The 17,100-nt window shown below is 37.5% G+C and overlaps 1 long non-coding RNA gene across 1 annotated transcript in view; it reads right to left on the bottom strand.

Annotated features, from left to right (window-relative positions):
- Positions 1–311: 311 nt before the first annotated feature.
- LOC110366778 overlaps positions 312–17,100 on the bottom strand; it is a 67,256-nt gene continuing 50,467 nt past the window's right edge. The window contains exon 3 of the long non-coding RNA XR_004933113.1: positions 312–5,709. This is a non-coding gene — a long non-coding RNA (uncharacterized LOC110366778). The remainder of the gene's footprint in view (positions 5,710–17,100) is intronic.

Below are 17,100 nucleotides of genomic sequence, written 5' to 3'. Positions count from 1 at the left end.
AACTAAAATGAGAAAATATGACAGTAAATTAGATTTTTATTAGCCATTAACATTCTACCTATCTAAAAGTAATACTGAAACATCAGCTAAATGTGCATGTAGGCTATTAATATTCATGTACTGTTGTGGTCCTGCTCACATTCTGTGCGCATAAAGCAGATCGCCTCTGGTATTGTTTTTTGAGTTAAACTGTTCACAATACTTGCATAAGAAAAGAGTTTGTGTTTCCTGTGCATGTCTTCCTGAAAAATAGCTAAAAAAAAGGGGGAGAATTACACCGACTGACAAATGAAGAAGGGATATGCAGCAGGTTGAACTTGCATTATTCATAATTTATTGAGAAGTAGAAAGATTACAACTGGGAACAAATGCAGCACAGAAGACAAAAGAGCATTATTTATTACAGGAAAATCAAAGCAGAGCCTGAAGCATGCTGGAGATAAAGTAGAACAACACTCATACATTAAACCTACTGTACACAAACACACCACATTATTGCATCTGTCAGAGGAATTCCCACTACACCAGAGTTGATGATTTCCACCTGACGTTGAGGATTCAGCGACCTTGCAGAATCTGATCAAGAGCCGTAATGTCATGAAAGTCATAATTTGGAAAAAATGAGCAGCTATCAATATTAAAATGAGCCCAAGTGCTGTCTGTCTTATCGTTTTGACATTTGAATGCGAGGTTTGCAGTCTGGTTGGATCATGACTGTGGAACAAACCCCTGGGCAAGACAAAAAGACAGCAGCAATCTATTCAAACACGTCGTTCTCTTTATGAGCCTGTGCCGCTGTAAATAATGCAGGCTCTTTCCCATAGACTCCATCACTGTGGATTCCCACCTTTAGATTCCCATGGACCCCCACAGGTTTAAAAAATCGAAGCCTTCCTCTGCCTTCTTTAATGTCTTCCTTCTGTTCAAATATTCTCTCAGACCCCCTCACGACTCAATAAGGCAGAAAAAAGCCTATGTGGGAGTGGGAACCTGAAAAATAAATTAAACAGATAATGCAAGCAACAGAAACTTGTCAACCCACCCCTTTGAATTTTAGATCACAACATCTTACAGCTTTAAAATTAATCATTAAACTTAGGCAGAACTTATCTGGTTTTCATCTCAAATTATTATGCATCTCATATCAGCGAAGAAGCAATGTCCCACAACTGCAAACATGTGTCAGCTTCTTGTAATATCCAGGGATTAATAATTCAGCTCTTGGCTTCTGCCTGTTTAGACTTTATTCAGCTTGTGTGTAAGGCGAGCAGGCTGGCAGCGTGTTTCACAGAAAATACAAACAGAGAGTTGACATTTAAACCCAAACCCCGCAGCACACGAACAGACCCACCAGCAGGATAATTTCAGTTTCTTGCTTAATTAGTTGACACCGAGTTCAGCTCAGGGGAAAAATACTGCCGTGCCATTATTAGGGTGCCAGAATTTGTACATAATTTAGGGAGGAAAATGAAAGGGGTTGCTCCGAGTTAGTTTCCTGTCTTGAAGTTTTAAAGGCATTGAGAAACTTATCAGGAGGGCTTGTTGGAAATATTCAAAACCTGGATTTTCAAGGTTACTACAGTGACTAACTTCTTCCACTTTGACTGAAATGTCTAAAATACTCAACAAGTTAATGTGATGTACGGTGAAATCCATCGCATTAGACTGTGGCCCTATCAAAGTCTAAAAACTGCCAGAGTTGGTCTCCTAGTGCATTTTAAGCACATCTCTTTAGACCTGCAACCTTTTTTCAAATAACGCCCTCAGAACGTGACTGAGTTTTTTGGTCCCACCCAAAATTATTCCAAATGAACCACCCTATGTATGTTTAAAACACCTGTTTTGCTATCCAGGTAGCACTTAAATTATTCTTAAATCTGGTCTGCCTATCAGACTTGAACGCATTTTAGCCTCAATCAGTATCAAAATGGTTGAGGCATGATTGATGTAGCCAATTTCTAAAAGAAAATTAAGACATAAGGTAGATTTAGTAATGGAGCAACTAGAAATGTTACTGTTCAGACTTCAGAGAGAGCAGGGATGATAATCATTTAATATGCCTAGATAAGTCAATGACTAGTCAGCTAATTTTGAGGGATCTGAGTCATCTAAAACTATAGTAATTTAATAAATTTGAGTATACATTCCAATGAGGCCAATTTGTCAGATTACAAAGTTCCTTTCTGAAAACAACCATCTTTAAGCTAGTATTAAAATACCTTTAATTGAGTCCACATTCTATATGAAAAATGTACTTCTTTTTCCATTTGATGTAGTTTTCTAAACTTAATTGTGCTGTTATGATATATAGGCACAAAGAAAAATCATCGTTAATGACAGAAATAAGGGCCTTAAAACAGTCTGTGAGTAATTAATCAATATAACGTGTTTACCTTAGTTAATTAGGTTACTGATACAAATTGACTTAATATTCTAATTGAATCTGACTGTAAGCAAACTTGATACTTTTTATAACAAAGAAGTTTGTTTTTAAACTTATGCACGGTTGTGTAACATGTAGAGGTGTAGCTCATCAGGTATCATGATACGTCGTTATATAGAGTTGTTTGGATGATGATACAATGTTTGCTGGTATCAAAAAGTCTGTTACTAAACCATTTCAATTCAATTGACAAGTCTACGATTGATATGATGAAATATTTGACATGATGATCCTTTTCGAAAAAGATAATTCATATTGGAGCATGTTGTCGCGTTGCTTTCACTATATTATGTGAGAAATATAGGATGTAAAAAGGATGTAAAAAACAGTCCACTGTCTGTCTATATGATACAAAAGCATAAAAATCAGGGTTAAAAAAAACCAATCACATCCATGGTGTTCTGTTGAAGAACTCTAAAGTTACAGACGTTAAGTTCTTTAAACGACTTCTAAAGTAATGATTTGACAATCTGATAGCTCTACATAACAGGTTGCACTTTCCCAGAACTTTTTCCTAGATACTTTCCTGGAACTTCGATATAACTTACCAGTTACCCTTCCCAGAACTTAGAGACAACGTTCTGGCAATTATCAATTACTTTCTCGAACTTACCGCCCACTTTCAAAGAACCTTTGTGAAGCCAAGTACCAGTAGGTTCCAAGAAAGTTCCTAGTATGCACCTGAATAGTTAACCTCCAAGCTTCAGAAAAGCACTCGGTAAGACAGAGAAGTACCTCGTAAATTCTGGGAAAGTACCTGTTAGGTTCCTGGAAGGTAATGTCAACGTTTGTGTAAAGACTTTGAAGTTCTGTCAAAGTATAGACTGTATTATGTAGTGCTACAGACAATGTGTAAAGCTTTTATCACTGGTAAACAGAGGGATGTAAAGCAGCCTGTTTCTGTGACCCAACATGTTTCATCTCAACTTCACAGGGGAACAGCAAATAGATTCAGACAGTATTGAATGACCTACCTGAGTGAGTCAATTTATCTCGCTAGTGGTTTTGAGATCCTTCCAGCTGCAGTTTTGATCAAAGACTGCAGGGCCGGGAAATAAAGAAATTAATTTCGAATTCGAGACAAGCAGCCAGCATGCAGCTGGGGAAAGGAGGTCTGTTAAGGCTGCTCTACTCCGGGGATTGCTTTTTTAGCTGAAAGAGGCTGAAAAACATTACAAATCTATAGTTTCATTCCAATTTGGACCAGACTGTGAATCTGGTCCAAATCTCCCTGAACTATATTTAAACCCTGTGTGCATTCAGGATAATGGGCAGGACATTGATGTGAACATGGCAGCTGTCATATCCACAGGAAGCTCTCTGCATGTGTTGGCCAGCATGTCGAGCACTCACCGCGTGTTTAGTGGCTTCTACTCCTACATGAACCCATCTAACATCACGTAGGAATAAAAAGCCATAAGACACAACAGCAATCTCACAGGAGGAAGGGAAAAGTGGGAAGGAGGAAGGAATACTAATGGAGGAGTCCACGTAGCTGCAAAAGGAGGGAGTTGTTCTCCCAGCTGGAAGGAAAAAGAAGGCTGGAAAGTGATCCCCAGGAAGTAGGGCGGGTGGTTAAGGAGAAAGTTCATTTCTGGTGGAAAGGATGGAGGGGGAAAGGAGAGAGAAAAGGAGTCATTCATGAGGCAACACATGATTATTCAGAAGGTCGTGTTCTTTGTTTGTCTTTTCTGTTTGTTAATGTGCAGCAGATGAGTTTGGACTGCGGGCATTATTCGTTTCAGAACGTTCCTCTGTGTGCAAGCAATATCTGATGCGCTGAAAGCAACCTGCCCAAATGATCCTCATTAAAATCCATCTGCTCCATATCCAAATGCACACATTCTCTACAGTCAAACGTTTTGAATAGCTTGCTTGGATGAAAACCTTGTACTCACTCGGATGGATTGACAGATAAATGTATGCTTCTTAAAACCAACATCCTATGGTTAATATCCACTATAGTCTGCGCTTGCTTGTTTCCTGCACAAGAGAAACAGGCGTGTTTGCATGCAAAAGGGGTTACAGTATGAGGGTTTGCATGCATAAGTCAGGCACATCCAGATAAATATGTATGACTCCACGGCGGTAGGTTTCCTGCTTTGTATGCTAATGATCTAATTCAAGTTTAATTATGCAACATAGGTGCACTGAGGGTAGGGAGGTGGAGGAGAGCTGACGCACCAATGAACGACCTCATGAGATAAAGCATTGAGAATGAGCTAAAAGATTAAATCTTACTAATCAGACTTCAGTAAGAATGGGGCTTGCTATGCAGAGCACAAAGACTGCAGCTGAAGATAAAGGCTATAAGATATGTAACATTTTAGATAAATCTGCTTGGTGTTTGTGATCTTCAGTTAAGAAGTTCGGTAGATTTTTAAGAGGAAATGGAATGGTAAACAAATTAAAGCGATAAAACAAAAAATCTCAATAAAGTCAAGTATATATTCAGAAGCTCAAACAGTCTATGAAATGCATTTTAAACTCATTACCAAATATTTTATAGATCAGTAATTTTGATGGCTAAATCTGGTGCCTACTTTAATAAAGGTTTTCTTCAACTCTGTCAATAAATGCCACTTGCGTGACTGCACTAGTCATATTGATGCAATAAATCACTGTGCTTATGACATGTTGGTGGCATGTTGATATGAGATACACATTTTCAATTAAAATGCAAATTACTAAATTCATTAATTAGGTGTTTTACTGATTTGATCCTTGGTTATTTCCAAATTAACCTTTAGTAAACTGTGCAACTTTAAACTTTTCTACTTTATACCCATAATGAGCTTTCTTCTTTGTTTTGTAATAACTGATAGGTTTTCATCTATTTTTGTCACAAATTAACCCTCAGTTATGCACTCTGGACCTCAAAGAGAAAACTTTTCACAGTTTTTAAAATGGGTTTCAATTAAGAAGCCAATGAAATTTGCATGTTTTTGGGGTCCAAAGGGAAATGTCGCTCAACAAACAAAAAAATTCTGCTGGAAATTACCAGGATCTGGACCTAAGATTAGTGAAAAACAAGTAGCTAAAGTAAAAAACGTTGTTGATCAAGACCAACTTAAAAAGTTCATAAAAAAACCTTGCTCCTTAAAACCAAAATTTGAAGAAATGAGGCAACACCTCTCTGCACCGTACTGTACTTTCCCTGTTTTTTTGCTGCAGCATGTTTGGTGAAAACACTTGATTTTGATCGTTGGACGTTGAGTCTTCGGCTCCAGCTGCCACCGGTCTGCGCATCGACTCGTCGAAGGAGGCTGCAACAGAACGAGGAAAGAGTGGAGAAGTGAAATGGGAAACACACAAGTTGAACTCAAGTTGAAAAATGAAATCTTTATTACTACATTGCAGCTGGTTATTTAATGAGGCAATCCTGCGGGTTGGTTATTGAATTAAGGATCATTATGAGTGGCTTGGATAACAATGCACTGCCTGCAAGAAATTGTCAGTGTGCAGTTAAGGCTGCTGGTTTTTAAAAGCTTTCTGTCTTTAAAAAGTGCTTCTTTCTGAGAAAATCTCAAGTCTTTAAGGGCTCCTGCTGGCATTTCCGAAGCTCGCTGACACTTACAGCTTCAAAACAGACATTAACCACAAGCCAATTATGTCGAGCAGCAACTACTTGTTGATGACTCGTGCAGTTTAATGTGCCTAATGAAAAGGTAATAGCAAGCACGCTTACACTTTTCTGCACCTGCTACCACCTCCACTGAGGTGAAAATTGTTGACGACCCAGCAGTAAAATATAACAGTATTTGGGTCAAATTCTCCAAACCAACTGGATTAAATATAAAAAACAAGGGCTGCTGCTTTCACTTTATCATCTAAAAGCCTTCTGGGAATCATGCGGGGCAACCCTCCACACAATGAGCTGTGACATCTTCATTGAAAAATGATTGATTGGGCTGCTGAGGGAGGGGGGGCTGTTGGAGAAACGGATCACTCAAACAGTCGAGCTGTAAAAGGCCCATAATATGATAAATGGTCTATTTACCTAACAGATGAGGAGAGAGTTGCATGAAGATTAAAACGGTTATGTTTTTTTGACGTGTACCGCTCACAGTGAATGGATTAGAATTTTAATAATACGTCAAACGTAAACGATATTCTCAGTCAGGGAGAAAGTTGGAAATGAATTTAAGTTGCACAAATACAGCTTGGCTCATTTATCTCCACCCGTGTTGCTGCAGGAGGAGAGCAAAATGGTTTTTATTGATTGTGGTGCAAGCACTTCAACACCTGTGTGGACTCCCACCTGCACAGATGCCTCAAAGAAAGGCCACTTAAGGTATGAAAGCCAAAACTGTGTGATTGTTCATTTTCTTTGAGAAAAACCTTCACATTATCATAGAAAATAGTTTTTCACTTGTGGCTCTTATGCCGCTGGATCCATGTATCATAAACAGACCATTTAACACTAACAGTGACTGTATGTAAAGATAAGCCACTAATCACTTAACTAAACAATGTCTCCATGGATCGAGAGCGACTGTTGATAGAGTGACCCAATTCTTTACACACAGCATCTATAATTGATGTGCAATAGATGTAGCCGCCTCAGATCTGATAAGGGTTTGGCTCTGATGGATATCCAGATAGGCTTTCGCGGGGGGAACAGATGTAGAGTCGTGCATCAGAGAGGGATGGGGTTGCCTGTGATCGTTTCCACCCTGCAGCGAACAAAATAGCCCTCATATATCCCTGTAATCTGCATTAGTGCCGGAGCACCAGCCAGGAGACAGCACAGAGGGGGATGAGTAATGGGGCTACTGCTGATTTGGCAGGGCAATATTACACCTCAAAATCTGAGGCATGCCCAACTGGCGAGAATATGAAATGAGGATGTCACAAAATGAGCATCATCCCTCCCCACTGATAGCTGTATTTATTAGACTGTGTTAAACCCCCCAAAAAACACCAGTCAACTTTAAAACTAATTTTCTTTTCTTTAATGCTTTAAACAGTTCAAGTGGCATAAATAAAGTAAAGTCTGATAGAAAGAAGCATTTTAATCCTGTTTAAATTGTTCACTTTATAGTCTATGTGATTCAGCAATGTGGTAGTGACATTTGAAACTGTAGTTCTTATACACTCCAGAATTTGGGAGTGGAAAGCTCCATGAGCACAAGAAAAAAAAAAACATTGAGGTTGCAATTGACAAGATTTGTGTAGACAATGATTAGCGGAGACCCTTCTGGGTTGACATAGTTCAGCAAGTTCACGCTGTTGGGAAGACACTCTGGGAAGTGACTCAGACAAGCAACTTTATTGGTGGGGTGAAATTTAAGCCAAGAAGCTGGCCCACAATATCTGGTAAGCCTTGGACCTTGCAGTAGAACAGCAGCAATACAAGTTACTAAAGTTTGGTAAAAAGCAAGGCACAGCCCTACCAAAAGCAGAAGTTCTCTAATGTTTTTATGTTGCAACCTCTCTTTGAAAAAGGTAACATTTTCAGCCCCCCCCCAACAAAATTGGTAAAAACTAATTATCGTTTTCTTTTTTAATGTACTGTCTTTCTAAGATGACCCAGAATCCCTTTTAAATTTTATAACATATATATGGTTTCATTTATAACATAATGGTTTCTAGCTACTAGAACGTTTCAACATTGCTAAGCGTTTTTAACTGCATAATATTAACAACAATATAAATGGCTTTTATCCCGACTCGTACCTGCAGTCATCTTTTAGCTAACTATTGAACATTATGTGACAAAAATAATATCAAGCCATTAATATTAAAGATAAACTTCAGTTACATTATGTTTTGTACTTTTAGGAGTCTATTAATATTATTCATCATACTACTGATCGCAGGTACGGACCAAACAGCAGGGGGTGCTGTTGTCTCATTTAGAAGCCCTGTATTTCAGCGCCCCCTGCAGTACCTGTCACACCCTCTAGGGGCAGCCCCACTTTTTGAGAAGCACTGACCTAAAGGGAACCACTATGCAGTGATGTACAAGCGCCTGGTCGTGTGGGTTATAAGATCTTGCATCTCAGCAGATCAAGAAATTGGTCAACACAGGATGTTAAGCATGACGTGAACATTGAAGATTTTTACATCAGATTCAAACTCAAGCACCATTTTGAGATAATTGGGAAATCCCGCACCCACTGTTAAAAAGCACTGACCACGCTCTTGAACATTAGCCTTAGCTCGCCAACGATGCCAATGCTAACATATGTATTTTTGGCTAGCCAATGGCAGTGCAAGTCATTTCTAATATATTTATTTCTAAAGCACTTAAAATACAACATAGCAGCTTGCCGAAGTGTTGTACAAATATAAAAACAAAGAACAATTAAACAGTGAAAAAAATATGTCAAAATAGAAATCAAAAACATCACATGTGCAATATTAAGATACATGCAAATTTATATCTTTTCGCAGATGGTTTTTTCTATTCTATTTTTTCAACTGGGTATCCAAAACGCTGTGTTACAATATTTTAAAGTAGTGGAGGCTTCTTCAATGCATGTGATTCAGTGTTGCTGACCTATCCGATGAGAAGTCTATGTACGGTCATGGTTAACACAACAGCTCTGCTCGCTGTAGCTACACTTCACCAGATAGTCACATGCTGAAGTAAAATTCTGTTTTATGAGAACATAATAGGATATCATTGTTTGAGATCCCACAGTGGCTCTAGTGGATAAAGTTAGATTTGTATGTGATAAAAATTTATTGCTAGTGTTTTGTAAATGGATTGCGTTAATTACAGCAAGTCATAATTCATAAGCAGCTAAACTGAACCCTGAATTAATCTCTGATTAAGTGGGTGTTGTGGAGTAACAGTAGGTGTATGCATGCAAGATATAACTGGGAATGGTATGAAGTACCACTACACGCTTCTTGCGACTCTCAGCTATGTTCAAAGTACACGGTGAGAGCAGCGGCGCAAAAATGAAGCTAACCGGATACATAAACACTAGAAGTGCGCATGCGCAGCCAGCAAGTGGAAACTAACAAAGAACGAGCATGCACACTGGGGTTATGTGAACGCGTCAGAATGATTGGCATGTGGGACAACCAGTAGATAAGGTGCCATTTGGACCGAATGGCAGGGACGGGTTGGAGTGTTTATAATGTATTGATTACTGTCAGGATGGAAGGACCATTTCACACAGTATGGCAAAAAGTGTTTCTGAACAGGATGATCAACTATAGCTTTAATTACAATTTTTTTAGGGACTACACACAAAAAAAGTGGAAGATGCCTCCAGAAAATCCTGCTGTGACAAAATTGAAGCCTATTAAGATTTGTTCAAACTGTGTAAAAACACACAAACATCTAATGAAGCAAGAAAGACTCAATGAGCCAAAGAGACTCTTATTAAGAAAAGGATGATTGTTTGCAGAAGCTTTTAAAAATATTCTTTCAAGGATTATGCTTTATAGACAGGGAAGCTCTTTAGTAAAGCTATATATTAGTTTTTGTATACGCAGTAAAACAATGCATACTGAAAAGAAATATAATAAGCTCAATGCAGTATTGGTGCTTAGCTGTGCCATGTTTTAGGACACTGAATGTCAAAAATAAATTATAAATTTGGTTATTACCAGTGCTTTTCTGAGCAAAATGAGTCACCCAGAGTCAGAAAACAAGCCTTCTAAGGGATAAAAAAAGGAAAAGCTGGAGATATTCTGTAGTAATGAGCTCAAACTCAAATCCCATTTATGTCTGGAGAAAGCTGAAAGGTACCAATGCAAAGAAAAAAAAAAAAGATACTGCAACATATTACGAGATTGCGGCTAGAAATATTTGAAGAATGATAATAGCTGTGCTTCCATCAGTGCTTTTTAAGTACTTTCTCTTGCATTACAGGTAATGACATATCACAGCTTTTTAGAAAAAGCTAATTTCTTTGCCAAAGATCTGCTTGACAATTTAATTTAGATTTTTATATATTCCCATCATCGTTCTCCAAGACATTATTATTAAGGACTGACACATCTGAACTAGCTGCCCATGTCCAGAACTCAGTACGGCTGTGGGTTTATTAATGAACCAACACTTCTTTGGCATCACCCACTCACAACTGACTGGCACCGGCACAAACACGAGCTCAGAGCCAGCAGAAGAAATAAACATGTCTGCCCAGCAGCAGCTACTGTGGAGAATGCATGCTTAAGAAATTCAGATTAAATCATGAAAAAACAGCAAGTTGCTTGCCACACCCCAAGGGAGTTTTTTTTATTTATTTTTTTACCTCTAACATTTTCCTGCTGGAATAAGCTCTAACAAATTATTTTCCAATAAATGTTTCCTAATTGCACGGGTAAATTTAGCAAAACCAACTTTGTAAAGTAAACAAAAATTGTTCCATCATAGTCCTAAGATGTAAGGATATAAAATGAATGCATATTATTGTAATGCATTAAGACCTTGTAATGGCTTGTAACAGGATATGCTCACTTGCCATCTGAAATTAAAGCATAGATATTACATCCCTCGGGGCCAATCAAGTAGTTATGTGCGTATTCTGCTGGGATACTAATGTACTATAACTGCATTGTTTCTCTGCGCATGAATTTAGTTTAATTTGCTTTCATAATTTATAGCTTCCCACATTAATAAATTGTGGCGAGCGCTTATTTCTATTTACAATTAAGATATCTAATATACAAAACACACAGCTCAAGGAAGGTTTTTTTTTCTCTCTCCAGTCTGCTAACGTTGTTATTTCACTCCACACTGAATGGAAATTTGATTATCAGGAAGAGACAGATTGCACGCTGCAACATAACAAATGGTGCGAAATCGTCAACTTATTCATCAGACGAGAGCAAATTGTTTAATTAACTCTAGTGCTTGTAAACAACATATGGTGGTATTCATTTTGGTTCTTGGAGTGATGTGCGGCACTGCTGCCTTTACTCTTACCAGTCGGTTTTCTTTCCTTTACTGAATACAGCATGCATTCTGAATGGCTTTCCATTATCTCTGTGACAAAGCAGCAAAATGGAAATTACAGGAATGAAACTGTACTGAAGCGGAATCTGGCTGGTGAAATTATTTCACAAAGATAAATAGATGCATGATGGTATCCATCTAAAAACACTTACTTTAGTCCCTAGAACTTTCGTTCAAGGACCAGGTATTAACACAAGCAAGCCTCATTGAGCTTTAACTTTCAGCAACTGCAGGTCCCGATGTCGTTACAGCAGGAGTTTCATTAGCCCATTGTTAAGGTGAATGTGTTAAATTCCCTCGTTAATGACCTTTACACTCCAACTGATGGTTCCAAATCTCTACTAGAGCCGATCTGCTCTGCAGCAGCATCAGAACATTGCTTTTTCCATTACACAGATGATTAGAAGATGAACTAATTTCAATGCAATGTCAAACTCACAGGACAAGTTGAAAGGTGTTGTTAGGACTAAGATGTTTTTTTTAAATATATTTTTTGTGCTGGACTAGTTTTGAGATAGTCACAAGACTTGTTGCTCTTAACATCAAAAAATAAGATGGAGAGAATCTGCCTTATAACCAGAATCAGCAAGATGGATAGGCTCGACTCAAGGTAGACAAGAGATTTAAAGTAGAAAAATTATGAAGGAACGTTCCAGAACTTTATCAAAAGACGGCTATTTCTCAGATAGATTTGCTTTTTCTTTCCTTTAGAAGAAATCCATGTCTTGTTACCCTGACATGTTTAATCTGGTGAAAGGATACTATTAAATATAGAAACTATTAACACTTCAACCATTTTTTCTTATTTTAATCTTCTGGAGAGGTTTTCTTTTCTTCCCCTCCTGATCAGCACATCTGTTGGTATAAAAAAAGTTTCCTTGGCCCTACTGCCATCATGTTTCTTGCAAAAACAGATGACATGAAAAACTCATACTTAATAGCTCTGCTATTTTAGTTTTTCCAGACCATTTATGAAAGTTCACTCTGATTAGTGCACAAAATTCCTAAGTAATGTTAATTTTTTTTAAATGTGTTTAAATGTGGGGAGTTGAAGCGGCTTTTGTAAGCATCATCTCTTACGTTGTTTGTTATTTCAAGGATAAACTTGAGATCTGAGAAGGACTTTTCCATGCTGTATGAGTTTGTAGTCGGGTAATTTTTTGCCTATTTCCATGTTGTTGTTTTTTTCATTTAATGGACAGGGCATCTGAAATAATTGTTTCTATATCATCAAAACAAAAAACAGATTTGAAACACTGATCTAGACATGACGGATCTTTCACAGAAATCCTCCAAATATCTTGTCTTTAGGCAGATGAGAGATACATTGTGAAATGTATCTCTATGCTGAATAACTCAAGTTTTCTTTATTTCAACTGTTTTTTTCTCAATTAGATGCTTAAGAGAATTTATTTTTAAAAATTAAGCTTCTATATCTCCACAGCCACTAAATTTAAATCTCAAATGTTAATCTTGGTACCCTTCAAGTCATAATCTACCAGAACACAATTTGTTACCTAGCTTAAAAGCATTATTGCTTAATTTATCATAAAAAGGTACAGATAACTGCAGTAATTATAACATTTATTTTTAAACCTCTTACACTTTATATCTAAAGTCACCAGACATAACATTGTATGACCTTGTAGCTAAAGTATTGCAATGTACAAAATGCTTAGAGATACTCTGCTAATAGTACTCAACATGGTCAGTAACAACAACTATTAGCAAATCCCAATAATTTTCTTTCTTGCAAATTAAACATGGTTATTTTGGGTTAATGTCATAAAAGGATCTGTGCTCTGAAATTTGAATAAAATGGGAGCCACCATAAGGCTGGACATGTCTTTATCAAAATGTGTGTCAAGGTTGCAGAGCTTTGCAGCCTGACTCAACAATTGCCCTGAAAATTGAGAGTATTAAACCTTTTGCCTCTTTTTTTCCAATCAAGTTGTCAGTAAGTTTTTGAGCAGTAGTAAATCTACTAAATGAGTTTTCTGGTCTTTTTGCTTTCTGCCACAACAGTGGCCATTTTCCTCTGGCTTGGATTTGTGTTGCATGATTTTTGAAATTGTTAATTCTGCTTTTTACACTCGTTTAATTTTTCACATCCTTTGCTTTCGTTTTATTCAAAAGGTAATATGTATGAATCTAAGACTGAAGAATTTGTGTTAGAAATGTCCCCCCATTTACACTTAACAATAAATCTGTATGATTAAAATTATGCATTGTTTAAGTAACTGTATCAAAGTAAGGCAAAGTTTAAAAGTTAAAATGGCTACAATTTACAGTTTCTGTACTTTAAAGTGTTTTTATTGAGATCACAGGAAATGACTGAAGTCCCCCCGCTGTATGAACCATTGCAGTCCTGATCTTCTTCCACTCGTTGCACCACACTGCATGTCGGCTAGCTGAAGGAACGCTGTTACACGTGTTCCTTGCTTACACTAAAGACATTTGGATCATTGAAAATATTTCTAGTTTTTAAAAAAAAAACAGTCATGGTGAGTAAAATAAGTAAGTAAAGAGCAAAGGAGTGCTACACATGGCCAGTGATATTGGTGAAAATCTGGCATGTGTCACATTGAATTTGTACAACAATAAAAGGTCCGTCAATGAGCTAAATGCAGACAAGTCTTAACGGTGGTCAAAATCAGATTTTTCTGTCAGTTTTCTTTTGATTGGCTTTTACTTCCATTTCAAAATCCACCAGGAGTTGGACCCTCAACCAATAGGAGACCACAGACTAAGTCTACAGTATTGTTACTGAGGCATTATTAGTGGAGCCTTGTATTTAAAGGTAAAGTATACTATTTTAGTCAAGATATATCTAAATCTTTAAACTCAATGATGAAAAACTCACTACCTTAAAAAATAGGTTTGAGTAATTATGATCTAGTTCGATCAGTTTTACGCAACAATCAGTTGAGCTTTAAAAGCTAAAATTTCCCTTTATCCTCAGATCTGTTCATATTGACTACCAATATTTTCTAAAATAGCCAAATTTATGACTTAATCCTGGTCTAAGAGATGAGAACCAACCTTTCAAGCACACCACAACCCACTGTTATCCACTGCTGTCCTATTCAGTGTTGTCATTCTGCTCTCTGGGCTTTTGCTATCCAGCCAACGCCAAAAGAACATTTTCATGAAGGCAATGAAACGCTCATAAGTGAGGGCCTGAAATGATTTTTTAATATGATGACATTTTAATGAGGACTGAAGGAGTGGGCTAGCTTGGCTCAGGGCAGCACCTCTTTATCAGTGACTGACATGGAGGAACTAATAAAGGCTCCAAACTACAACAGTATCTCATGTTGCTTCTCCATTTAGCTCAAACATACTCAACAATAACGGCACAGAGCCACAGCAAACAACATTTTGTTTTTATATTCAGTTTAATCAAATTTTAATTTAGACATGCAAAGTCCCTTGATTGCTTTTACGGGAGACTATTGGCCATTTTTAATTTGGGGTATGGTAAAACAATAAATGGTGTTATTGAGCAAGACAAATAATTTCCTTGCATCTACCTCAGAATAAAGGAAATGTCAGAAGCATATGGTGCCCATAGTTTTTTGGTGGCAATGTTTCTGGCAATCAACATCCATTCATTCTGTTTGTCTGAGCCTATCCTCAGATCTTTAATGATGTAAGGGTTGAATGATCAACACCATCAGTAAGAACCTGTACAGGTACCCAGGATAGACGACTCAAGCTAGTTTTGCTGTAGAACCCACCTCCATTTTCCTCTAGTACATTGAATTCAAGTTCTAAGAAGCTATTTATGCCAGTGAAATGCCCCAATGCAACTTGTTGGGAAAGTCATGTTCTAAATGTGTGCATAAACCTGCTGTCACACCTATATCAAAAATTGGGTTTATAGATGTAGAAACTAGACTGTGGCAAAATGATTAAAGAGTTAATGTATTGCTTGTGATGCACTCATGTTTTGTGGGGTGAAGATGGTGAAAACTGATGCATGTTACTGTACGCACTAAAAAGTAACTTTTTGATTTCGCTAAAAAGAGTGATTGCCATCTTTGAAATAAGGTTCAAAGCTTTATACTACATGTGTTAAATTCAAGCCCCGGGGGCCGAATCTGGCCCGTCAAGGCAATTTATCCGACCCTCAATAGCCAAAAACGGCATATCATGTCATAAAGTAGAGGTAGATAGCCTTTTAAATTGTATAAAGTGGCTAAAAACTGTGCATCCAATAGCTGTTTATTTATTTACTGTGTAGTAACATCATGCTGCCACTAGATGTCAGTTTTCCCACAATACATTAAAACAACCCAGAAATGTCCAAAAAGAGAAAAAGTGATGCAGAATGATGAGCTAAAAGTGTAACTCACCCCAATATCAACTTTTTTGCAGATAAACTGTATAAACTGGGCCTAAGGGTGCGACTTTAATGTTACTTTTTGATATTTCTATGTGAACTCAAATGAAATTTGAAAAATATCATCTATACACGAGCATCCGGCCCTTTTGATGACTTCATGATGCCATATTTTTTTTTGATATTAGAAAACTGAGCAAATAAGTACAGAAAAAAACATTAATTTCATCACCCGTTTGTGTGTATTTTCTGCGTATCAGTGTATGAATGCGCACACGCCAATGTGGCTCTAGTGTAAAGCGCTTTGAGTGGCCGTTTAGTCCAGAATATTTGACATTTGTGTCAATTGAAGACTTAGCAATGAAGATTATCAAGCTTCATTAAAGTCTAACATCTCAAAACTATGATTTTAGGTTTTTGCACTTACAAGTTGTAGATAACAGAACAGAATCGTCTCATCAACTTACTAAAAATGTCGGCTTTGAAGCCTTCCGGCTTCTCTGTCAGAGCATTTTCCACTCGCGCTGAAACATGAACGGTCAAATTTTCCTCCCTTTTTCTTTCTCGTCTCATGTTTACATCAGAGTCCCTGTGTTTTACGCTTATGATTGGAACTTAATCAGAGAGCTTTGCCATTCTGCTGCATGAAAAAAAAAAACAGACGGATGGGAGTTCTGAGACTGTAATACATTAAAGAAACGGGCCAAAGAGGTTGCCATGAAATTATAAACTAAAAAAAAATAAAAAATATCTGAAGAGCCCCTTCTGTTCAGATATTTAAAAAATATATTAAGTGTATTAATATTTAGAGATTATAAAGAGTTTTTAATGTTCATAAGCAATGGCACACGCTTTTTGAAGATGACCTTAATTAAGAAATTGTAATAAAGCGGAGGCATGTTGTGAATTAATGTCTCAAAAGGTGACCGTATACATATTAGAGCCAAAATGTGCTAATTTGACGTCCGCTTTAATCGTGCCTCTGACTCCCACTACGCACCCTTATGAGTTGTCATGCAGAAGCATAAGTGAGTTTTTTATGAGACAACATTATGATAAGCAGCAAATTAACGTCTGAAAAATTTCACTCCACTAGATGCTTCCCTTCCTACATTATGTCTGATAAGCAGAAGACAACTTCAAATTTGTCTTTTAAATTAGGCTTTCACTGGGATATTACACAAGTGAGCGGTCAGACTTGGCAGTCTTCACTGCACAAGGTCAGGACAAGAGAAGAGCCCCCCCCCCCCACAAGAGCCCCCTGCCAGAAGCTGCACAAAACCACTTCTCTGCCTCCTTCCTCTTAACAGGCAAGGTCGTCTCAAGCCGGCAACGCCTCTGCAATTAGCATGCAGCCTGTGGTGTGGTCTGTCTGGAGAAGAACATGCG

This window comes from Fundulus heteroclitus, chromosome 17 (genome assembly GCF_011125445.2).
Source record: "Fundulus heteroclitus isolate FHET01 chromosome 17, MU-UCD_Fhet_4.1, whole genome shotgun sequence".
NCBI lineage: Eukaryota > Metazoa > Chordata > Actinopteri > Cyprinodontiformes > Fundulidae > Fundulus > Fundulus heteroclitus.
The sequence above is the reverse complement of the archived record's forward strand: the minus strand, read 5'-3'. Positions and strand labels throughout refer to the sequence as shown.